General features: G+C 36.0%; 1 protein-coding gene across 5 annotated transcripts in view; it reads right to left on the bottom strand.

Annotated features, from left to right (window-relative positions):
• Positions 1–25,983, bottom strand: part of SIK3 (SIK family kinase 3) — a 215,824-nt gene extending 189,841 nt beyond the window's left edge. For 2 of the 5 annotated variants that reach the window (XM_015590132.2, XM_015590133.2), the window contains exon 1: positions 25,839–25,983. The gene's annotated coding sequence lies outside the window, so the exon portion shown is untranslated. The remainder of the gene's footprint in view (positions 1–25,838) is intronic. The other 3 variants (XM_025047456.1, XM_025047455.1, XM_025047454.1) reach the window with 3 other exon arrangements.
• Between the last annotated feature and the right edge of the window lie 6 nt (positions 25,984–25,989).

The following is a 25,989-nucleotide window of genomic DNA, read 5'->3' as shown; positions in this document are numbered from 1 at the left end:
TTCCCTAAAATTGTCACTCGAACAACTTTAAGCTAAAATAATCTGTACCTATGTCACAGAAGATATAACCATAACTGAAATGAAATCATAGATTAGTGAGGTAATTCCACCACCAAGAGAAGAAAAGATTCATTATCTGTCACCATATATTAACAAGCATAGTATCTTGGTTTCTAGAGCATCCATACTCAAAACCACAAAGCATGGCAGCACCTTCCGCTAAGTCTAAATTCAGCAGCCAGGATATCTGCAACCAAAACAAACTGTAGGAACTAGTTTCTTTTTCATAAGGTAAACAATCTGTCTGGCCTAATTTACCAATTAAGATATGAGTAAAAAGAAATTATCAGGAGGAGAGCATACCCAGGTTTTAAGTTCTCAGTGAAGTTTCTTAAGATTCCTTGACTTAAAAGAGAAAAAACAAATCTTATCAGTAATGTTAGAAACTGAACACTCCATGTCTCATATTCGGTCAGGAAAAAAAATTGTTCTTCAGGTACACTGATACCTTTATCATTTGCCAATGAGTATAGTATCAGAAAGAGCTAAAAAATAAAATGTGCCCATAAGAGAACAACATTAAGAATTCATAGAAACTGGTCGAAAGAAAACAAGCACAAAACCAAGAGCCAAATCCTTCAGTATTTTTAATGTTGGAATTACTCCTGTGCTGAGACTTTAAGCTCGGTCTCAATGTAACGTGTCAGTTCATTGCCAAGAAAATTTTTAAAACATCCTAGAGTACTTGTTTTATCCAATTTATAACATACTTCATTATCATCAGAGAAACACCAAAAATTATACAACCCTATACCTTTGTAATTATCTCAAAGATATTTTAAAGGAAAACAGCATATTATTTATTGCCTCCCATTCTTAACTCATTTTTCTTTATTCTTTGAGATTACTGACTCTCAAAACTAGGTAATAAAAGCTGGTTCATCATTCTTGAAATTCATCTACAAGGCATTTTACCTTCACTGGTAGTTTGGCATTCAACCATAGCTTACATTTCTTTTCTACTGATAAGCACTGCCACGAATTAGTATTAACAATATGATTTAGCATGTTATCTTATCAGACTTTATACTTTGTAATTACTGGCTACTTCCCAGATCTTGATTTGTCAACTCTCAGACCTAGAACATCTTCTGAAAAAAAGCACCTTAAAACAGAACTTTGACTTAAGTTCTTTCTACAAAAAGGCAGGGTAATTAGTAACTAAATGGCTTATAAATTGAATTCTCTTGAAACACTCAAAATATTAAAGTTAAATACTATATCTGAACTGCATTTCAATTGCAAAAATCTTGTGCTAGAAAAAATTCAGGAATTGATCCCATAGAAAATAATCTGTCTCTAGTGATTCTTACTCAACATAAAATGGAATGTGACTTGACTTCTTGCCTTGCTCTGATAAATCCCAAACTACTTTATTACATTAAAATGGAAAGGAGAGGGTGAAGACCAAATATAAAATTTTAACAATGAGCTATTTAAAACAGTAAAATAAAAAGAATAATCATACTAAGTATTACGTCTCATTAATGAATGAATTTTCCATTTTTTAAAGCAAATTAGACAACCAACTTTTAAAAATAAAACATGAAAACAAATTTTAAACCTTGCCCTGTATTTTATTTGACATGATATAAACTTAAGTATGCCACAAAACAAAATATTCTATATAAAGGAGTTTAACAAATTCCAGAACAAATGAATAAACTGGAATTAAAAATAAAAACTCTTGCTCTCAAAAAACATTTGAGAGAATGAAAAGATAAAGCATAGAGTGAAAGAAAATCTTTGCAAAGCACTTATCTGATAAAGGACTTGTTTCCAGAATATTTAAAGAATTCTCAGAATTCAACATGAAGAAAACAAATAACACAATTTTTTTAAAAAAATAGGCAAGAGATTTAAACAAAGACCTCACCAAAAAATATATACAGCTGGCAAATAAGGACATGAAAAGATGTATCACTGGTTATTAAGAAAATGTAAATTAAAACCACAAGATAGCACTATACAACTATTAGAATAGCTAAAATGTTATACTAGTATTGGTGAGTTTATGGAGCTACTGGAACCCTAATACACTGCTAGACAGCATGTAAAATAGTACAGACACTTTGGAAGACAATTTGGCAGTTTCTTAAAAAGTTAAACACACATCTACCAATCAAAAGATTCAGACATTCCACTTTAAGGTGTTTACCCAAGAGAAAAATAAGTCTACCCACAGTTCATAGCCACTTTATTCATAATAGCCAAAAACTAGAAACAATTCAAATGTTCATCAATAGATGAACGAATAAACAAATCCTGTTATATCCATATAATGTAATTACTCAGGTATACCCCTCAGCAATTAAAAAGTAACAAACTACTGATACAGACAGCAGTGATGAATGAATCTTAAACACAGGATGCTGATGAAAGAAGAGTACATACATCTTGGATAAGGCCATTTACCTGAATTCCAGAAAAGGGAAAGCTAACTTACAGTGACAGCAAATCAATGGTTTTGGGAGTAGAGGAGGGTGGGAATGAATGTAAAGGGCACGAAAAGAACTTTTGAGGATAATAGAGAAGTTCTGTATCTTGATTGTGTGTTCATTACATGGGTATATATATCTGTCAACAAGCAAATCTTATATTCAAAATGGTTCAATTTTATTAGATAAAAATTATCCCTCAATTGAGTTAAGAATATTAAAATGTTATTTTTGGGGTGGGGATCTATAAAATTATCATGTTTCTTAGGATGTTTATACTAGTACCTTTTACTAGATGCTTTCAAATCTTTGACACTCTTACAAATTTCATCCTACTTAATAAATTTTGGGGAGTAGAGGGGAAGCAGGATACAGAGTGGTAGCAATTAGGCAAATTTATCAATGGCAATGAAACAACTGACAGGACGGGATAAACAAAGTGCTGGGTCCTAAAATGCTGGAAGAAAACTGGCTAGAACCACATACAAAATAAAGGACAAAGAAATATATATATTCCCGGGAAGAAAGTGGGGTGAGAAAAGGTAGGAAATGCCTAAGATCAATATTATCTATATGCACCACATATCACAAATATAAAAGAAAACCATTCATATACAAAACGATTACCTTTACTGTAAGTAAAGTGAGTAGGAGAAGCTCGGAACCCCAGATATATGATCTGAATGCAGATCTGCCATTGATTTGCTCACACTTTATAAAGGTTATTAACTCTGAACATGTCCCCCCCACCTTTTTAAAATAAAAATACTAAATCTGGTCCCTGAATAGCCCCTTGAGATACTGGAGAAATAGGAATTTATATGAAAAAGAATTTAAAAGTTACACAATCAAGTTATACTCTCTATGCAAAAGCATGCAACTAAGAGTACACTACATTATTATTAAATCAGATTAATAAGTAATAATTAGGTATATAAAGAATCAAAAATGGCTCACCACCTCAAAATTGGCTCACGATAGCCTATAAAATCTTCATCTACTCTCCCCCATAGTATTTTCCTTCCCTGGACATGCTGTCCCTAAACTACTGTCAGCAATCCAACTCTTACACTTTGTTTAAAGGTGATCTTAAAGTTGACTGGCCTAATAAAAATTCTGCTTATCCCTAACCCAAAATGTTCTTTCCTTTCTCTGAATTTCTAGTGCTTAATCAGCACTATAAAATATAACATTTAATTTTAAACCATATTTTCCTATTCTCTAATTATATTTTGCTTCTTATATCTTATTTTTTCATCTTCAAAAAGGAAGAAGAGCCTTAAGGATGGATAGTATGACTTCTGCCCTGCTGTAACTTACCACACTGTTAGGAAGACAGTTTAAGTAGGGCTTGTTGATCTCTCAGTGAGGCTGAAGGGATGGGCATCTGAACTGCATTCCATTTTAGCAACATCGGCAAGAATCTACAGTTTTACTTGCCCCATCTGGAGTTAAGTTGGAAGGGGAAAGGTCTGACAGTTCCATATCCAAGTTGTTGGGCTTTCTATTTTTTGTGGGGTTTTGTCGTTGTTGTTGTTGTTGTTGTTTTTATTATGGAAACTTTTAAACACACATATAAGTAGAAAGAAATAACATAATGAGCCTCCTGCACCCATCAGCCAGCTACAATTACAAATACATGGCTATTTGTATCTATTCTCTGACCATTTCCTCTCTCCAGTGGATCCCATCCATTATATTATGTCATCTGTATGTACTTCAGTATATTATTTCTAAAAGGCAAGTAGTTTTTCTTTTGATTATGACCATAATATTATTTCCCTACCTAAACAGATAATAATAATTCCTTAACATCGAATATCCAGTCAATGTTCAAATTTCTCTATTTTCATATAATTTTTAGCAACTGATTTGTTTAAGTCAGGATCTAGGATTACGTCAAGAGGAAAAAAATGATTTCCTTTTCTCCTGTTTCATGACCTTTTACCCCTTCAATTTCATACACTTACCTTCTTAATTTTTAGGTATAGGTGGAAGAGCATTTCCTTTTCCCAGTAGCCTCTACTCTCCTTAATAAAGAACCCTTCTTATTCCCAATACTGAAGGCTGCCATTACCTCAGAGCTTTTAGCACATTCAGAAAAACATTTAATTCAATGACACAGACTCCTTCCTTCACAGTTAAGTTACCATATTTCATGTGCTACTCAGGAAGCATTCTGAACTTTAGTATCATATAAATGTAAACAATGTAGTCCCCATTAAAAAAAATTATTTTCCATTTCTATTAATATTTCTGAAGAACCTAATTTTAAATTTTAAGTTATTACACTGTCAGCTTCCCATTTTGGTGGGACATTAAAGCCTAAAAGATTACAGGCACAGTACTAAAAGATCAACATTAGGTTAGCTCTAGTCCTTAACCATGAAATTCATCCTTCATTAGTCACAAGGGGAATCAGAAAAGAAGCTACTCAATAATCAACTCAAATACAAACGTTTCACTAGAAAATAATATAAAAGCAGACAATGAATGAGATGGGATCACTTTCATAAATTTTCAGTACAAGGTAGCAGAAGCAAATAACAAATATTAGGTAAACAACTGGGAAGAATCTTTTAAAAAGCATAATTTTCACAACTACTTCTAAACCCCAAGAGCTAGTAACTAGGACATTCAGCAGAGTGGGCTGATTTCACAGAGCCTACTTGGCTTGGGCTCAGCATTGTGGAGGACAAAAAATAACTTGACAGTCTCTGCCTTTAAGAAACATACACTGTAGCTGGTAAGATGAGACTAAGATACTTCAACAATTAACCCACAGTATGAGATATTATATCAATAGGCACTAAACTGTATGAATCAGATTTAAAGTAGTATAACTCACAGAAGGGATGTGGGTCAGCAAGGGCAAAGGAAATTAAGGAGAACTCTGAGAAGGTCAGGAAAAGAGCTGAACCTTGAAGGCAGGGCCAGATAGGAACTAGTAACACTAGGGTAGACAGTAAGTCCATGAGGCAGAGACCATGTCTCTCTTGTTCACCACTCCATTCCAATGCCTGGCACAGTGTCTGGGACACGGTAGATATTCAAACGTTTGTGGATGAATACAAGGACAAATGGAGAGAACGAGGGAGAAAAAAAGAATAGGCATTCCAGAAAAGAGGTTTTGGGTTTTTTTTAATGAAAGATGGAACATGACAATTTCATAAAACATCGAGGAAACACAGAATGGTGAGAAATTAGATAAAACAGGTAGAATGAATCCAAACCGTCCACGCTTTTAGGTCAGCCAAAAGAAATATAAAGCTGATCTCATACTAAATACTAAAATGAGTATGTCTAGAAAGCACATTCTGTTGCATTTCCACTTTTTAGAATACTAACTAAAATTATAATTTGGCCATTTTTCCTAAGATCATCATTCACTTTTGTAATGTTATTGGGCATAATCTAGAAAGCGTGTTAATGTTCCTCCAGAGGAGAACTAATACCACTAATACAGATGAATGATTTTTCCCCTGAATATTTTTACTATCTAGAAATGTGACTGGGTTATCATAAAAGTGTAGTTCATAGTTATATAATCAAATGCCTGAGACTTACCACAATTAAGGCAAGAGATGGGTGCGTATAACTTAGCAGAAAAGCCAGTGACTAATGCTGAATCACAGCTTCCAAGTGATTATCTCACCAAAATGTCAACCTCTCATATTAGCACCCCCCTACAGTGGTCGTTGGAAGTACATCAAAAGTATTATCCAATTAAGTATTCTCCAATATTTTGCAAGATAATTTTAAAGGACTGGGGGCAATAAAATTTATTTGGGTCTAAAGTTTATAGAGCAAAATTTCTTAAGTCAAGGAGATTCTTACTTCCTCCAACTTCAAAATGAGAACAGAATTAACGATTACGGTGGTCTCAGCAAATATGAATTCCCCAGACATTCCCCTCAAAAAAGTTCCAGGTTCTGGCTATCACCAGCTACAATCTTCAGTGGCAGCTATATAGTCTTTATGTAGAAGGACTTTAGGAATTGCAATCTAATGGGGGAAGGGGACATTAGAGAATTTATTTTAAAGCTAAATATGCATGGCAAATGCATTACTTTAATTTAAATTATATGCATATTCAGAGTGAGTTTGGCTAGCTCTTAGCATTTCCAATGGTCATTTTCCCTAGCATTCCTGTAATCTTTCAGCCCAAATCATCTGTAACAGATAAGTTATCTGGTTACATATTAACACTGTTATAATGACTGTGGTTATTTAGAATTCTACTGTTCAATTTTGGTGCCTAACACCTGGTATACGGAAAGAACAAGAGCCTTGCAGTCATACTGACCTACTTATAAATTTCAGCCTTATCACTTAAAGGTTTATGATCTTGAACAAGTTGCCTAACTGAACTTGTTTCCTCGACAGAAACTAGGTATAACAACACATAATTTAAAAGTTGTTGAGCAGTTAGCATAAATTACATAAAATATCCAAAACGCAGTAGGTGCTTGCACACAGTAATTATCATGGAAAACTGATAACCAGGTCTATATCTAGGTTTCCAAATAGTGTTAACTATCTAAAGAAAGCATGAATCTGCCTCATTTTCTCTAATCTGGTTTTGAGATGACTTACCTATCCTTTTATAGATTTACCGGGTCTCTAGAGGAAGAAGGCCCTCTCCCAATACCCAATCTTAAGGCCAAAATTAACATCACAGCCATATCTCTGTCATTAGCATGCTGACTCTGGGGCCTCTAGAAAATCCAATGTTTTTGCTACTGCCTGTTTCTGTTTTATGGCCTAAGCTAAATATATTCCCTTAACAGATCTTAAATACTGTTTTGCCCCCAGTCTATTGTAGGGAACTCTGAAAGTTTCCAGTTTCTCAAGAACCACCATGTTTTGGCTAGCCATACCACTGTACTCCAAGATGGCAGTCAACCCACGATGCTCTGCCAGTGCCTATTTGCCTTTACGTCTCTGTCACAGGCTGACCGCCAGATCTTCTCTACCCTGGCAAATATGATCTTAATTTCTAGAATGACAGGTACATTCTTCTCTCTTAAGCTTGCCTCACCCAGATTTACTTCATCTTATTTTCCCACCACTACTTCCCTACATCCCCACAACAGTATCTGCATTTTGGGAAAAGTGTAAAGAAATAGGAGTTAGAAGTCTTGATTCTTCTGCCTCCACCTCTGCCACTCAAACTAGTTCTGAAAGGTTATCTACCTTCTGTGCAAAATACTGTGCTTGCCCTACAAGACTGCAGTAAGGTTCAAATAAGACATTTGTAAGCATATTATACAAATCTAAGATATTCTCATAACTATACCAAAATTTCTACTATTATTTGGCATTTACTTGTGAATATAAAACCCTAATATATTTTTTAAATCCTCTAGCATTATTTATATTAGCAAAAGATTGAAAATAATCAAATAGCTATCCATAAGGGCACTAATTTATAAAAATATGATACTTTCTTTCATGGGAATACTTGAACACAGCATTTTTTAAAATTAGTTCCTTCTATAGTTATGTGAAATAATCCTCAAGATATAACAGTGAAAAAAGATGCAGACTGGTATGTTGAATTTACTACAATTCATTTTAAAAGACAATGTACAGTAAACAGATGTACACATTTTCTTATATACACATAAACTATTTCAGAACATATAAGACACTGATAATACCAACTGCTTATGGGAAGAAAATCTAGATGGCTATGTGGTATGTGCGAGCAGTAAAGTTTTTTCTGTATTCCACTCTTTTGTAGCTTTTAAGATTTTGAAATTCTAGTCCCCTAGATGAGTAGAAAAAAAATCATCTCTTCATACATCTATAACTAGAGAAATAATATGAACCATTAATGAGGATGACAGCATATCTGACAACTCACTTCCTTGGCCAGCCTCAATATCAACAATTATCACCACCTAAATAAAACAAATTATGTTCCCTTCCATGATCTCATTCCATCAAGTGACTAGAGTTAATTTATTCCTTCTAGTCAAACTTCCTGACTTGCTATTTGTGTCTATGCGCTATGCATTTCACACTCAACATTATTTGTAAACTCTTGAAATTTATTGTATTTAGGGTTGTACTGCAGGCCTTTAGAAAGGCCCTCTGAACTATAACATTTCCTGCCTCCAGGGCATGTCAGGGATCCACTCCAATGCTAACTTTTTGAACCAAAGACAGTTCTGCCTCTTAATCACCCAAGATTCACCGCAGAACCCAAGCAAATCACTAATTTGAGCTTCAACAATTAGATAGCTATAATGCAGATCATTCCATTTCTAGAGAAAATTGTTAATTTCCTCCAATCTGGCAGAAAAGTACCCTTTCGGAGCCTTGAAAAATAACTCTTCCACAGGGTTAAGTGAAATTTACCAAGGCAACATTCTCCCAAACCTACATTTTAAATGATATGGCCTTAAACATACATGATTGTAATCATGCTGGAATGACAGAACAGAACCTAAAACACTGCTCAAAACAGCAGCAAGTGCTACTTCCATTCTTCCTCTCCTGTGGCAAGCAGGTTATTTTTGGACCTGGCCTATGAAGTAGCACTTTGTTGACTACGAGCTTCATCCTCTGAATATTCCTTTCACATTCAACCTTGGTTCTTGCTTTCTGGCACATAGCTCCAAAACCTCAATGGAATACATAATGAAATGCTGGGTTACTTTAGTGCAAAAAGGTCAAACCTACAAAAGATTTCTAATTGGGAAATCTCTTCAATGAAAGCATATAGAAATTTGCTGACTCCTGTTCCCTTTTCTCTTTTTCCAATAGCTACCTGCTTTCTTTGCAACAAATCTTCAAACACAAAAGCCAACCACCTAGCCAAGCTCAAATGCAGACAGGTGTTTTGCAAGCACAGAAAAATCTCAAGAGTAACTAATCAACATGAGATAACATCTACGAACAAGCTACTTATTGGTGTGCTGGGACAGTTAACAGCCTAAAAAATCTCTCAGTTAAAACTAGCTTTGAGAAAAAGACTACAAATAAAAGTAAGCCCATTTTCCACCAACAGAAATCTTGCAAAAGGAAGAATCGTATAAGTCAGCTAGACCTGCCACACAAAAACCCTTTATTCCAGTTATTTTCAGTGGTACTTAACTCCAGGGTGGAGACTAAGGGTCCCCCCAAAAAACGTATCTGTGTATTTTTCTACTTTAATAGCTGTAAAATCCATGGGGAGGCTTATTAAGGAAAACCCTAAAAGAGCTTGACAAAATTGCTTGTTTTAAAAAATGCAAGTGGGTAATCACCCAAAAATATACTTGTAAATTAGCATTATTTATAATTAAGAGTTTCGCTGAAACACTCTAGAATAATGTTCCAATTGAAAAGCAAGGATTTTATCACAAAAAGTCAGACTGCTTTGCCCCATCAGCTCTGTTCCCCAGACATTAAATATCTCCACTCTAAACTTCTTTTATACTCACACAAGACCCTAAATTGGTTTTTGCATAAGAAAGACCTGACAAAAATCCCAAAAGAATGCCTATTTCAGACTATAAGAATGTATAATGTTTTGGAGAAAAAAAGAGGCTGCACTAAAGAGAAAGAAAATTATTATTTAGCAATATTACTGAACTTCGCCCAAGTCATATCCAATGACTTGACCTAATATTGCATGCCGCAGGAAGGAAACATGCATGCACAGAGTGAGAAAGCAAGGTCACTGAACTGAATCCTGTACACCACTTTTAAGTAATATCTTTTCCACTATCTGCTTTGACATCAGCTGGGTGCCAACACAATTTCTTGATGCCTTTTCTGCCATCTACCCTGCTCTGTGTATTCTGCATTAAAAGATAGTGAGAAAAATGTTTTTCTAAAGATACCTGAGATCATAAAACGAGTTTGTAAAAACACTTAGAATGTCAAGCCAGAACTAAGTATGTCACATCCTAGAAAAGCTCTTCAGTAAGTAACACTTCAAAATCGTTTCTATTTTGCAGGCTGACTCTCAACATGGATTAAATGTTTTATCAGTAAGTTAAACGAGTGTTGTCTAAGGGGTAGCAAGAAGTTTTACTAAAGGAGATTACAATGCTTCCCAAACTGGTATAATTTATTTAAGAATGTCTGAGGCTGGCCTTCCAGTTACACCTTAAGTAGTATAAACCTAAAATAATTAAAGCTGTACAGTATCAAAGTAAGTAAAGACAGTACAATCAATGAATAAAAGAAGTTCAAAAATGTACCCAACTATCTAGAGATTTTGTAGATAAAGCAGCTTTCTAAATCAGGAGAGAAAAGATGGATTATTCAATAAATTGTATGGGGACATCAAGCTAGACAGCTGGAGAAGATGACAGATTTATTCAATAAATGAAGGGCCTAATCTAAAGCAAACACTGGGCCAGACAATGAAAATAAGAACAAGGGGGAAAAAAATTACACAATCCATTGCCCTCATGGAGCATAAAGTGGTAGGAGAAAGCCACTGATAACCACAAAAGTAAATGTAAAATTACAATTCCAATAAATTCCACAACTGATCTCTTTCTCGTCTGATTTAAACCAAAAGGCATTCTACATGAGCAAATGTCTAAATTTAAAAACAAAACCAAAAGATTACTTGAAGAAAACATGGGTAAACATGTTTATAAGATTAGAATGAGGAAGGAAAACAAGCCATAAAGTAAAAAAAAAAATTTTTGATGACCTAAATGTTTAAATTTTATATTTTCTAAAAAATACACACCCATGTCAAAAGACGAACACAGAAGCATATCTGCAGTGTTTTAAGAGATACCTAATTTCCCTAATATTCAAAAAGCTATTACACATTAATGGGAAAAAAAAAAAGTCAAAAAGCCCAATAGAAAAGTAGACAAAGGATGATTCCAAGAAAAAAATACAAATAGCCAACAGACAAATTAAATGATACTCAAATTCAGTAATAAATAACTACAAAGTAAGATGACATTTTTGTACCTGTCAGATTAACTTCCTAAAAAGATGGCTGATTGCCAGTATTAAAGAGAACAAAAAAATCCCTCACATACACTCTTAAGTGAACTAGCCAGAACTTTCTTAAAGGGCAATTTGGCAACATTTATAAAATTTTAAGCACTCATACTTTGTCTCAGGCATTCTACTTCTAGTGAATTATTATATTAAATTACTGATAAAATGAAGAACCTAGTTTCAAAAGAAGATCCTAACGTTGTATATATCATAATAGAAAAGAATACATAATTTTGGGGAAATTTACTCTAGATTGGACCTAATAAAACCCTAGTATTTAAAAAAATTAAATTATGTGTGATACTTAGTCTTTTGAATAGTAAGTAATACAATAGCAAATGGAATAGAAAAGAAACACCAGCACAAATCTGCAAATATAAATGTGAGGAAACATTGACATGTACTTTGTAATTTTAAAAAAAAGCTGGAAACAACACTAAAATCTATCAGTAGGGTACAATTTAAATAAATTATATCCATAAACTGAAATACTCTACAGCCATTAAAAATATTAAGACTAGGGCAAAATGTACTGAAATGTTAGAGATATATTATTAAATTAAAAAACAAGCAGCAAAGTAGATGTGTGATATGATCCCTTTTCAACAAAAAACAAACTGTTAATATGTGAGTAGGAAAAAAATCTGGTTACAAAATGTTAAATATGTTCTCTGGAGAGAAGGAACTTTCACTTTCTATGTTACATATTTCGTAGTTCAATTATTTTATAACACATGTATCAGATAGATAGATACACTGACAGATGTTTTTAAAGAGACTTTGATGCTATATAAAATGAGCTGGAAAGGGAGAACTATCTGAAAGCGGGAGAAAGATACAGAATGAGTACAGAGAAAAATATTCACAATAGAACATATAATTTCAGAGTTAGAATAACTTTACAAATTAAAAAGAACTAGGAAATCAAAATTAAAACCTTCTGTGCTATAAACAAAACCATCGCAAAAGCGAAAAGATAATCAACAAAATAGGAGAAAATATTTGTAAATCATATATCTGATAAAAGACTTGTATCCAGAATACAAAGAATTCTTATAACAACGATAAAGACAAGTAACCCAACTAAAAAATGAGCCTCCAAAAAATCTAAATAGACACTCTCCAAAGATCTATAAATGGTCAATTAACACATGAAAAGATGCTCAACACCATTAACCATTAGGGAAATGCAAATTAAAACTACATATTATAACACATGTATCTATCTGATACATGTGTTATAATATGAAGATACCACTTCATATTCACCCGCATGGCTAGATCAAAAAGAAAGTACAAGTTTTGGTGAAGATGTAGAAAAACAGAAATCCTAATACATTACTGGTGGGAATGTAACTTGGTACAGCCATTATGAAAAACAGTTTGGCAATTCCTTAAACAGTTAAACATGAAGTTACTGTATGATCCAGCAATTCCACTCCTTGGTAAATAAATACTCAAGATAAATGAAAACATATATCCACACAAAGGCTTGTACACAAATGTTTGTAACAGCATTGTTCATAATAGCTGAAAAGTGGAAACAATGCAAAAGTCCACTGAATGATTCATGAGTGGATAAATAAATGCAATATATCCACACAATGGAATGCTATTCAGTCATAAAAAGGAATGAATTTCTAACATATGCTACAACACAGATGAACCATGAAGACATTATGCTAAGTTAAAGAAGCCAGACACAAAAGGCCATATATTTTATGATTTCATTTATACGAAATGTCTAAAATAGGCAAATCCATAGAGACTGATTAGTGGTTCCTTAGGACTGAGAAGGAGGCTAAAGAAAGGGACAGTGACTCCTAATAGGTATACCATTTCTTTTAAGGGGAATGAAAATTTTGTAAAATTGATTGTGGTGGTGACTATACAACTCCATGAATATACTGAAAATACTGAATTAGGTGAACTGTATGGTATATGAATTAAATCTCAATAAAGCTGATGAAAAATATCTATAAATTAAAAAGAAACTGGAAGTTCCATGAGGTTAAATGATTTGCCCAACGATAATTGCCAGGCTAGTAAAAACTGAAACTGGAAACATGTGGCCTGACTCCTACACCAATGCTCAGCTCATTACAGAATGCATGGGGCAATTTTGATGGGCCAAAAAGTTTCCCCAAAGAGCTGGAAAAGCATAAAACAGTGGCACTAGCATAAGAAAAGGAAGAGAAATTTAGATAACACAACTGAAATGTGGTTTTCAAAATTTAATGTAACTCCAAAATAGATTCTTGGCCTAAAAACTCTTAACAGCATTGATATAAGAGGTTATGACTCCTATAACAGTGCCCCTTTTACTAAGAGCTCAATTAGAGCAGGGCACTGGATGCAGCTGCTGACTGAAAAGGAAGAAGGAAAATGAGATCAGAAGGGACAGCAGGCTGAACTCTCTGGACACTCTTCTGCATATGTCAAAGAGACCACTAAGTAACTAGCTTCAAACAAGTTATTTTATTCTTGAGGATTGTAAACTCCCTTTAAGAGATCCAAAGTATCACTTCAAGATTTAATTACCTCCTAGAATTATTACTATGCACATATAAGATATTTAAGTATAATATAGGAAAGGGGTGTCTCTGCAGCTGACTTGGACACAAAGACCATTGCTGGAATACAATTGCCCCATTTGACCAGAATAACAATATCACTGTTGACATAGAAATAGAAAGTAAGCCAAGAACATTCAATCATTAAATACATTATTTCGAAAGTTTTAAAAATGAACTACTAAAAAAACTTATCTATTGTCAGAACACTGTTTGTGCAACATTAGAACATTTTGACAGAAGGAAAGGACAACTGGAGGCAGGAAGCAGAAAGAAAGAAGAAATCCTGCAGGTACCCAACTTATCCTAAGGAACACACAGCTCTACTCCCTCCTTCCACAATAAAAACAATTCTGTTTCTTGTGGCATATGAACAAAGATTTCTTTTGCCAGGAACAGAAAACAACTCACTACATGAAAATGTCAACTAGTTCTATGGAACACTACACTGGCCATATGCAGATACAAACTTTTTAAACCAGAGAGTTTTGGCTGTTTCCTCACCAAATTTTTAACATCACTGGCCTGTTATCGAATTCAGTTCAGTTCATGCAAACTCTAACATTGTGGACGAAATACCACCCTAAGGTATACACTACTAATAAAAGAGTCTATAAAACATCTTGTCCTCAAATTTCCAACAACTTTGGCTTATTTATAATTTTGAATTAATGTAAAAACTCTCCCAACCCAACTCAAATCAACCGAAATAATCAATGCCCCCGCTTCTCTCTGTAAAACAACTGGTGCTCCCAGCATGCAAACTGGCTACTCTATTACTCCTAGATATTTTTGCTCCCACCCATTAAGTTGCGTGCCTACCAAGAATTGTTTTTTTCCCAAGTCTATTTATATCAGTTGCTCTTATCATTACAGCTATATAATTGATTAGATATGTAAACTGATAAAAAAAAATCAGACAGAAAGACATGTTTCTATGAAAAGTAGGTTAAATGCTTTAAAAAACTTGATAAAGCCAAATTAGATTTCAATAAATGTAAAAGAATGAGGATGGGGGAATCATACAATTCAAGATGGATCTGTACTCTTATTGCTTCACAAATGCCTTTAAATTACTACTCTGCTTTTTAAAAGCAAATCGAAACTGGAAATCATAGATAATGAACTATGGGTATGTTTAATGCAAACAAGATGAAGGAACTCCAATCAGGGCATCAATATACAAAGAAAGGCCTTGGCCCTACAACAAAAGATTAATGAATGTGTTTCTTAAAAGAACTGCAAAGAAAAAGAGAAGCAGGGGAAACCTAGAGAGTAAAACTAACAAACAAACAAAAAACTCACAGGACATCAATCAATTATAATGTATGAACTTTATTTAGATCCTGATTTGAACAAATAACTGGTTTTTAAAAAAAGAAAATAAAAGATACGTATATATGACAATCAGAAATTTTAATAGTGACTTGATATTTAACGAAATTAAGAAAGTATTGTTAATTGTTGAGGTAGGATAATGGTACTGTGGTTATGTTTGTTTGTAAAAGAATCTTTGTCTGTTTAGTGATACACAACACAATAATTGCAAACGAAATGATAGAATTCCAGGATTTCCTTCAAAATAAACTAGGAAGAAAAGAGAAACAGAAGAGGATAGATGAAAAATTGTCTATGAGTTAATAATGGCTAAAACTGGGTGATAGGTCCATGGGGGTTCATTATACTATTCTCTACTTTTGTTTAATGTTTGAAAATTTCCATAATAAACACTTTTACAAATAGATTAGTGAATGACTGCACACATATTTTTTAATTAAAATAAAATAGTAAAAGTATATATGCATCACTATTTGACTTCATTGCTCCATTTGTTTTTTTTCCCACAATTAACTAAGCAAATCATAAGCCAAACTTATTGTATAAGAGGCCTCCTATTGAAGGTAAAGGAAAAGAACATACCATCAGATGCTCCAAATGCAATAGTGGTAACCCAAGAACATCCTAAGAACAATATCCCCATACAACCCAATTGCCTTTGAAAATCTTGTAAGTAATTCATACAGTGCATAAGGCAAATTTAAACACAAATAGGGCTGCTGCATTGCCATATTTATTTACATGATCACGTCCCTTACAGTCTCCTTCGCCATCTTTTTCGCCATTAAAAAGAGGGGAGGAGTAATTTATAACCTTCATCAATCTCTTAAATTCTCATTCAGGTTTACCAGGAATGGTTATTTAAGAATCAAAGGTTCAGGTAATCCAAGTCTATTTCTCGTTACCCTTTCTTCTTTCCTTCAGCAATTTCTCCAATTTAAGCTTATGTCTCTTTGTGAAAGATCAGTAAAGAATAATGAGTCATAAAAGAAAAAAAAAACATTTGAAAGGTTTGATTCACACTTTTCTTTCTTAGTTTTTTGCCTCCTCCAGGAGCTGCGCTAACCTCTTTTGACCTGTCCTTTATCACAACTTAGGTTTAAAGGTACAGCAGAGGCTTAAAAAGCCCTAGGCTCCCGAGCCAAGAAAGGCAGAAGGGGAGACAATAAAGAAAGGCCATCTCATACACTGCTGGGAAAGCTAACCCTGGCTGGCACAACGTTCTTCTGGAAAGCAACATGGCAATATATGTATCAAGTGTCTTGAAAATGTGTATCCTCAGCCCAGTAATTTCACTTCCAACAATCTACTATGAGCAAAAAAATAAAAAATGCATCAAAGATTTGTACACAAAAATGTTCATCACAGCAAATTTGTAACTGAAAAACTGGAAAGAACCTTAAATTATTTTTAAAAAGCTTCGAAAAATAACAGGAGTAATATAATGGAAAAGTACAAATCTATTAAAATTGATGTTTACAAATAGTTTCTAATGATGGAGAAATGCTTTTAATGAATGTTAAGGGAGAAAAGGGAATAAAATAGCATATCAATATGATCTCAATTATGTATTTTACAATATAACCAACTGTTACTTGCCTCTGGGTAGCAGAATTATAGGCGAATTTTTCCTTCTGCTTCTTTATAATTTTCCAAAACTTATAGTTTTCCCAAATTTCTTCCATAAGCACAAATTACTTTTATAAATAGCAAACAAGCAGGCAAAGGTGGTAGAAGAGAACCAGTAATAGTGAACAACTGGCTGGAAGTAAGAAAATCATGCTTAATACCTGTCTTCCTCTATCAGGTTCAAGCTATAAGTATCAACTACTCCTTTAACTTAATTCTTTCTCTACCCAGACAAAATAAAACCTATATTCTTAACTTCTAGTACCAGTAATTGCTACTTTTCGCAAACAGATGATACAACAAAAACTAGCTGAATTAATTCATTAAAGGTAAGAACCACAAAAAGTAACCCATTAAAATTAAAGGCCAGTGACAAAAGAGCTATTTTTTGTTTTAAATCAGCTCACTTAGTATAAAGAACAGAAAAAGAGGTAACTTAACAAATAATCTGAAGTTATTTCAGGAAGTGCCAGCAGCCCAAGACAGTTTGGTGGGTCAGCAAAGGAAGAGAGGCTCCAAGCAGAAGAGGGAAAAGGAGGCATTGGCTGACTACACCCATGGGGCCTCCTCAAGGAAGTAACCCTCTGGGAGCCTGGATGTGAAAGAACCTTCCATTTTAAAAGGGACTTGAATTTAAATTGCAGGGTTTACTTCAGATATACTGAACTTCTTAATAATAAAAGTTTGAGATATGCCAAAAATAAATTACTTGCCCAAAAAGATTGTGAAATCTCCTTAGCTGAAGATTTGTGAGAAAAATATAGAAAATTACTCTTCTTTAACATCCTAACTGGAGACAGGAAATTTTGATAGTAAAATTCTGAGATGTGTTATGAGTATAAAAACAAACCCAGCTCCCATTTTTTAATTCTTATATTCATTCACTAAATAAATATTTACAGGCATTGTAGTAGGCACTACAAGGAACACAACATCCAACAGATTAAAATCCCCACCTCATGAAGCTTACACTAATTTATCACACTGTGCCTCCTAACAAGTACTAAAAGTTAGGTATTCACTTTTTTTTTTTTTTTTTTTTTTAAGTAAAATGATGTTTAGAAATTTCAAGCCTGTCAAAGCACTGCCAGAAAATAAGCAGCATCTAGTATTTGGACTAATACAGAGAAGCCTTAAATAAATATCTGTGAAACAGACTAAAAACTTTGTGGCTGAGGTATTAGGGTAGCAGGCAGACTTAATTTCACTATATACAAATCCATACATTTTGAATTCAATTCCTGGTTTTTGATAAATATTTTTTGAGAATTTTATTGGATGGATGGAAGGTGGTTAGAATGAATAAAAAAAATTCTTCTTCGAAAATTTGTCTCAATTAGTGTGGTTAGCCAACATAAATTTTCACATTCAATTCTTCTGGAGGAGGCATTGAGAAGTAAAGCATACCCCTGGTAAGCATGTTCTAGAGCTGAAATTAGGCAGAAATTTGATAATTTCTCAGAATTCCCTAATGAAAACCAAAACATAAAGATAACTAGCCCAAAGTATCCACTGAGGCCTGCCTAACACAGACAAGCTTCAACAGGTGATGGGTTTGCTTCTCCTTCCTTTTTAGCTTCTAGGAAATGAGGCTAAATATTCAGTCTCGTTCCTACTTGACAACATAAATTCTAAGACAAAATACTATTCAGTGGCCAGAGACACCTTGTCTACAGTGGATTGCACACCTAAACAGAAATATGTTCCTAACATAACTTCACAATAGCTCATCCAACAGTTCTGTACTAACTGATGGAACTTTATTGTGAACAGATCCAAAAGAAGCCCTTTCAAGCTAATTCTTCTAACATTGCTGAGGCTTCTCAAAGACTGCCTTGGCCACTTATTTAACAATTATGTACTACATTAGGAAAAAAGCCCACATGAATGTATATAACTTTCATCTTCCAGATGTTATCAGTCATCCACAGGACAATATGACTGTCCTGTTTTATGTATTATGCCAGAAGGGACTAAACTACTCACTGGGACTAAAGGACTCACCTGATAGGGGAGGTCATTCGCCTGAGGAACAAGTATAGCTCTTAGACTAGAAACTAGAATTACATAAGAGAAGGCCTAGATAAGTGGTTCTCTTGGCCCTCCCAGTGTCATCAAGGTATGTATCTTGGTGACCAATTCTCTTAATGAGTTATAAGATGGTACTATCCCCTGGAAACTGGTAGTGATCTGGTAAGTGAGGAATCCATCTAAGAAAAGTACTTTCAAAGACAGACCATACCAGCCCAACAGAGCAAAAGTATAATTACTCATATTCTCTGGGAGTAAGCTAGATTTAGTGGCAAAACTATATAAGGCAAACTGTGTTTATGGTCATTGCCTTTTCTGCATCTCTTTCCTTTTTACTTCCCTAGTATTTTGAAAGGCTTTTTGACACCTCAGTCATGTCAAGGGGGCACCAAGGAGTATTTGAGTAGGAGATTTAAAAGCAAAGGAATGAATCCATGGAGGACTGCTCATAAGTGGCAGGGGTGGCAGAGTGAAATAATACCAAAGGACAGGTAAAATACAGTATTGCTATATACTATTCTTCCTACTTGGAAGTTTTTCCTATCATCAAGACATCTCACTTTTGGAGTTTGGTTTAATAGAGAGAATAAATATCTTAGGTTTTAATTAGTAGGTATGTTTTGTTAATACAAGATCAAGTGTTCAGAGGACAAAGGCAATGTTTTCTATGACTGGAGGAGTCAGAGTAGTTAACCAGTAGAAATGCCAGATTCTAATTCCAGCTCCCCCACTAACTAGCTATAGGATTCTGGGAAATGGGAAGGTAGGGAGAAGATACCAAAGGGAGCCGTGAATCTAATGGATAATTGGTCTAAACTATTTTAACAATCCCTAAAACCCTGAAATTCTAAATTCTGTTAAGTCCTAGACTCTGAAAAAGAAAATGTTGAAATAGAAGATCTGTAAGATCTTTTTTGTGCCCCAAAACAACAAATATTTGTTGGCTGATGTTTAATTTATGTGCAAAACATACACAATTCACTTAGAGTGTGAAAGAATATCAAGTTTTTAATATTGAATACCTCCCCTAATCTGAAGGAATACATCAGAAAAAGTTTTTTAACCCTTAACCATAAAATAACCAGCATGTGTTTTTAAAAACAAATCAGATGATGTCGATGCTCTGCTTTGATTATTATCTGATGTCAATGCCCTGTTTCATAGCCAATTCCATAAAATGGCCTATAAACCTATATGATCTGGCCCCTATCTACCTTTCCGACTTCATCCCTTACCATCCTCCCCCTTGTTCTCTAAGTTCCAGACACCATGATATTGGCTCTAATCTTTGGATAAAGCAAGCTCTTTTCTACCCCAAGACCTTTGCACTTGCCATTCCTTCTGCACTGACTATTCTGTTTTCCAAATCTTCCCAGGCTGGCTCTTTCTCATCACTCAGGTGTTGACTCAAATATCACCACCTTGGAAAGGCCTTCCCTGACCACTCTATCTGAAGCAGCATTCTTCCCCAGGCACTCTCTAGCCCATTTATTTTCTTAATAGTATGTATCACTATATGAAGTTACTTATTTGTTTACATGTTCTTTATCTGTCTCCTTCCACTAGAAAGTAAGCTCCAATAAGGCCAGAGCTTTTAATCTCTCTTGTTTATCAGTGTACAAAGGAGCCCAAGAAAAGAACCTAACAAAAAATTTGGATTCAATAATATGTGTTGAATGAATGAATGGATAAGAGAAGGATTCCATCTCTATGCAGAGATGTTTTAAGTGTTTTTCAGAATTATGGAGGCCCTGGTGAATAGAGGATTTTTCTTTTCAAAGAATCCATTTTGTTCTCTTTCATGCCGTGAACTAGAAAATATTAGCCAGATTGATGCCTGGAAAATGAAAACAGCACTTCTGGCACAGATATAACTAGTCTGGGCACCTCTGGCTTGAGCCAGATCTATGACTTTCTAGGGAGCTGGCACCAAAGTCAGAATGTTAAAATAAACAGCTCTGATGCTGAAAGTGGAATACGGGTATTCTGATTCTGGAGGAATGAGTCCAAATCAATATCAGCTCTTCACAAAGTTTGAACAAAGTCAGTAACCCCATCATGAAGTATCATTCGTATCAAAATGAAGTTAGTCATCTTTCAATAGGCATTTCTAGATTATCTAGGGGTGGAACTATCCTCCTCAAATGGAATAATGTAAATCTTGCTTTCAACTTCTTGTTGACATAATTCTCTTTTCTACTTATGGATGAATCTTGTTTTCAGCCTTCTAATGAGAACAAGCATCACTTCATTTGCTTCATTAAACTCTTCTTTAGCAGTAAAAATAATAATATTAGCCTATTCTGAGTTCTCCTCATGGAAATGAGTTTGCACTAAACCACGCAGCCCACAGATGTTACCACAGATGTGATCAATATCTGGAATAAGGTCATGGGCAAAATGTTTTCTCTGTGTAATATCTAAAGTTAAGAATACTGACTTTGGCCTTCTAAGTAGCACCCAAAATGTGTTAAGTCTTGTAAGAATATTTCTTCTTATTCTCTACCAAATTTAAGTAAATAAATCTCTGAAGACTACACTCAAACAAACTCTATTCCATCAGCAATGTGACAAAGAGTAGTTACACAAATAAATGGAATATTCAAAACAGTCCAAATAAAAGCCAGCGTTAGTCACAGTTTTCATTAGGCAAGTCTCATAAATATTTAAAAAGTTTAACTAATGGGAAATTATGTTTCAAAATGCCAATTTCATGAAATTAGCCCATAATCCACAGGAGTTAAACCCAACCCTCTCAAAGTGGTACCTAACATGAAAGTGAGCTACTTTTTTTTCCTCTGAAAGCATATCATCAGGATGACATCAATCTACGCAAAACTAATGGCATGTGCATTCATGAATTGTTTCAAAGGGGTGAAAAGCCAAAAGGGAGGACTATGTCTTACTCATCTTTGTCACTACAGCATCTGATGATGATGATGGTGACGAAGACAACATATATTACCTTATTTAATCTTCATAATACCCAAATTTGGGAGGTAAATATTATTGTCATCTCATTTTACAGACGAGGAAATCCAAGCACAGAGAAGTTAAATAATGTATCCAAGATCACCCAGCTATTAAACAGCAGAAGATCCAAACCCAGGCAGCCTTATCCAAAGCTCAAACTCCACAAATCAGTAATGGGCAAGTGCTATGCACTTGTTGAAATACACATTAAAAGTATTTGACCAATGGCTTTTATAGTCATGTATACTAAATAAAATGCATACAAAATATATATACTCTTTGTTCCCCATTCATCTAACCAGTGAAAGTATAATTAGGCACAAGCAACAGACTATAAGCAACTGAAAGCAGAAAATCTTCTTTTTAATCTCTTTACTACTTCACAGTGTCCTACCAAAAGAATAGAGTCAAAGAATCTCAGGCTAAGGCTCCTCTGAAAAAAAAAAAAAAATCAAAGATGGCAGGACAAAGACAGCCAGGGTGAGCTGCTGACTAAAGTATGTCAGAGATGAATATTCTCTCCTGTTAACTGGTCTGCAGTGATGCTCTAAGCACTGCGATACTGCCAACATTAACTCTGAGCTCATGAATGCCATGCTACAAAAGTCACCAACAACCAAATAGGAAAATATTTCCTTTTCTCTACTGATTTAATTCATCCCAGGCTCCGTCTCTAGGAGGTTTGAGAGTTAACAGAATCTGGGAAAGGGACAGCTTCGCCACTTACTGTTGGACGGAGTGCAGTAGCCTAGTGAATAAATGAAGTTTACTTCAGCCTCTTAGTCCTTGGAATGGGTAGTGCATATAAGAAAAGGTGATCATAAATATTTCTGTGATGTTCAGAAACATCTACTATCTAACCTCCTTCAGCCAACACAAATATCATCTGAATTACCTGAGTGTGATTGTTATATATACTTATAAGAATAACTCAGACCATTCAGTGGCCTATAGGGAGAAAAAGGAAAAGAAATCACATATCTCTAAGAGACAAAACAAAAACACAATACATTCTGGAAAGAGATGGGAAAAAAAAAACTCTCTTTGATTCCAAGTGACCTGACTGCAGAAGTAAGATAAACACTGCAGTGCATGGGAAGAAAAATCTATCTACCTGAGTAACTGAAACAGCAGCTTCTGCAACTGCTAGTTTCTAGGTGCCTTCCTTGCCATTACGTAACCAAACCATGGCTTTAATAGGCCATCATACTGTATGTCAACAGCTGTTAGGCACATCTAAGCTGTTGGCATTTAAGAAACCCTTCCAAAGTGGATTCAGATAAGCATGGAGCAGGCCAAAATATGCTCATCGTCCACCCAGAGCACATGACAACTCCTTGTGAATTAAGCTTCCTTCTGTCGTCAGAGTAATTTAAGCAGCAAAAGATAAGGCACTTGTAACTGTAACTAGGAAATTGCACACTGCTACAGAAACACAAATGAGTGCTGGTGTGGTCCCGTCACACATGCAACTCATTGAACTCATTGTCCAAGCCATTCAGTCTCATTCAAGATTTTGAATATTTCCATACATAAGAATTGCATAACTGCTCACCACAAATGATCAAAGATAAAAACCAACATAAACAATGACACCCGCTTATAAACAAGCCGATGTTTAACATGCTGCAGTCCTAAAGAATACCAAGGCCTCAGAGAAAAACTAAGACACACACACACACACACACAGGAAAATTAGAAAGCAGGCAGCCCAGCCATAATTAGCCACTGGCTTTGCTGACTACCGAAGACAGAAATGTTTCTTATATATATAAAGCCAAGAATCAACTGTTTGCAATTACATTTCCAAAAACATTCGACCCTGTCTGTCACAAATTTTTTTAATCAATATTTTGGTGTATCCAAGGGCTGGAAGATACAAAATTCTTTAAGTCATGGATACCATAAACCAGGCTACCAATTAAGTTCATGGAGTCCATTCCCCAGAGGTCAGAGCAAAATAATCACAGGAGGGCAATGTGATTACTTAAAAGTATGGCGGAGGGGAGCAAAAAAGAAAATACCAAAACAAAGAACAAGGCTCCAACAACAAGAGTTGTTTGTAAACATAAGTTTGGCTTAGCTACCCGTAAACAACTGGAAACACTCAGGAGGGGCAGTGATGCACCATATTCTTGGCTCAGTCTACTCCCCCTAAGGGTCAGAGGATAACATCATCAAGGAACCTTGGACTTTGGTATCTCCTGCAGCTCAGACCTGCTGTCTTGAGGCCCTCTGATAAAAACTGACAGAAAGGCTGAAGGGGGCCCCCCAGAGGAAGTGAAACTGACCAATCAATTTTCTACAACCACCCTCCCTGCCACTCTGGTAAGAAGAGCCCCTTGTAATCTTTGACAGAACGGAGGGAAAAAGGAACTTCAGGTTGTAAGTAAGCAGAAGAGAAGGTCTAGATAAGTCACTGGCTTCTGAAAACAAGCGGTTGCCATAAAAGCAAAAACAAGGTGGGTGATGACAACCAGAGCCTAGGCTGAGGAGGTGAGGGGAATTGATGTGGCTTTGGTAGGAAGCAGCAGCAGCAGTTATAAGGGTTCTTCATTAGTCAGGTTAAAGGAAACACAAACTGCAGTTTTAAATAAAGTGAATGACTACACTGAAAGTATTCATTCAAGTGAGAGATTGAGCAAAGAAAGAGATCTGGAGTACAAACGGGCGTTGTGAGTCCAATCAAAACCAAACAATTCTTCCTGATGTCTTAGATTCCAACATGCCCAGTGAAGGCTACAGGAAAGAGCTACCCATATTTCCTCAAAAAAGGAATTTTACATGTAAAGTTTTATATGTATACATATACTGCTTCCTAACTGACCTTGGCCAATTTCACTAAGACAGCTCCACAAATCCCTTGAGAACCAAAAGGCCCAATAAGTGTAATCCTTCAGGGTCCAGGTTCTTCATACACCTCAGTCGCCAGCCTTTCCCCTCACCACTGAAAGCCCACCCTGGGTTCTATAAAGCCCACAATACCAGACCCTCCAACAACTAAACCTAACCAGCAATCCAGCCCTCCCAAATTGTTTAACCCCTGATTACCTAGTGCCACCATTAACCTGGGCGCCCCCACTCTGTTTCCTGAGCCCCTTCCTGCAAAAAAGCAAAGTAATTTCCCCCAGTATCTCCCCCATTTTCTTCATTGCCTCCTTCAATGATCTTTTCTGTCCTCAGGCTTCCATTCCCACTATCAGTCCTAGGCGATCAAATGATGATTGGTATCTCTGTCATAAGGTACCAGGTCCCTTGTATCTCCCAGTACCCTGCGCCCACCACACAGCCCTAGTACATGCCCCAGACGTCCTTGTTCCCCTCATATCCCCATCAGCCAGTTTACCCTTGTCTTCCACCATTCCGCTGGTCCACATTTCCTATGCCCCTACTCTCATTCCCTTAAGATTTCCTAATTGCTGGTTCCAGTCTTCTTAGCTTACAGTCTCCTGGCTCCGCCAGAGTTCCAAACCTCTTTCCAATCATCTCTTCTGCTACCCTCCGTACAGCGCTGGGAACCCCCTCCCCATCTCCGGCTTCTCAGTTCCCCAGGTCCGGGTACTCACTGCGCCCCCCCCGCATCCCCTCTGCCATGGAGTTTCCCTCTCACGGGTACCCGGGTGTCCCCTGCCGTCTTGCCCTCTCCTCACTCCCCCCGACAGCTCCCTACCCGTTTCCCGGTCCCCAACGCTCTCCACTATCCCAAGCCCCGTTCGCGGCGCCGACCCCTCAGCCCCGGTGTCGCGGGTCTCTCCTGCCCTCGCCACACTCGGACGGACGGTCCTGGGCTGCGCAGCCCCGCAGCCGCCCAGTCGCCCCACGCCACTACCTTGGCCTTGGTGACGAGGTGCGTGGCCCGCTTGACCACAGCGAAGTTGCCCTTGCCAATGGTGCGGTCGATCTCGTAGTAGCCGATGCGGGCAGGCACTGGCCCGCGGGAGGCCGGGGCTGGGGGACGCGGCGGGCCAGGGGCCGGGGAC

The sequence above is a fragment of the Pteropus alecto genome, unplaced genomic scaffold, assembly GCF_000325575.1.
Source record: "Pteropus alecto unplaced genomic scaffold, ASM32557v1 scaffold224, whole genome shotgun sequence".
Lineage (NCBI taxonomy): Eukaryota > Metazoa > Chordata > Mammalia > Chiroptera > Pteropodidae > Pteropus > Pteropus alecto.
This window is presented reverse-complemented; position numbering and strand designations above follow the sequence as displayed.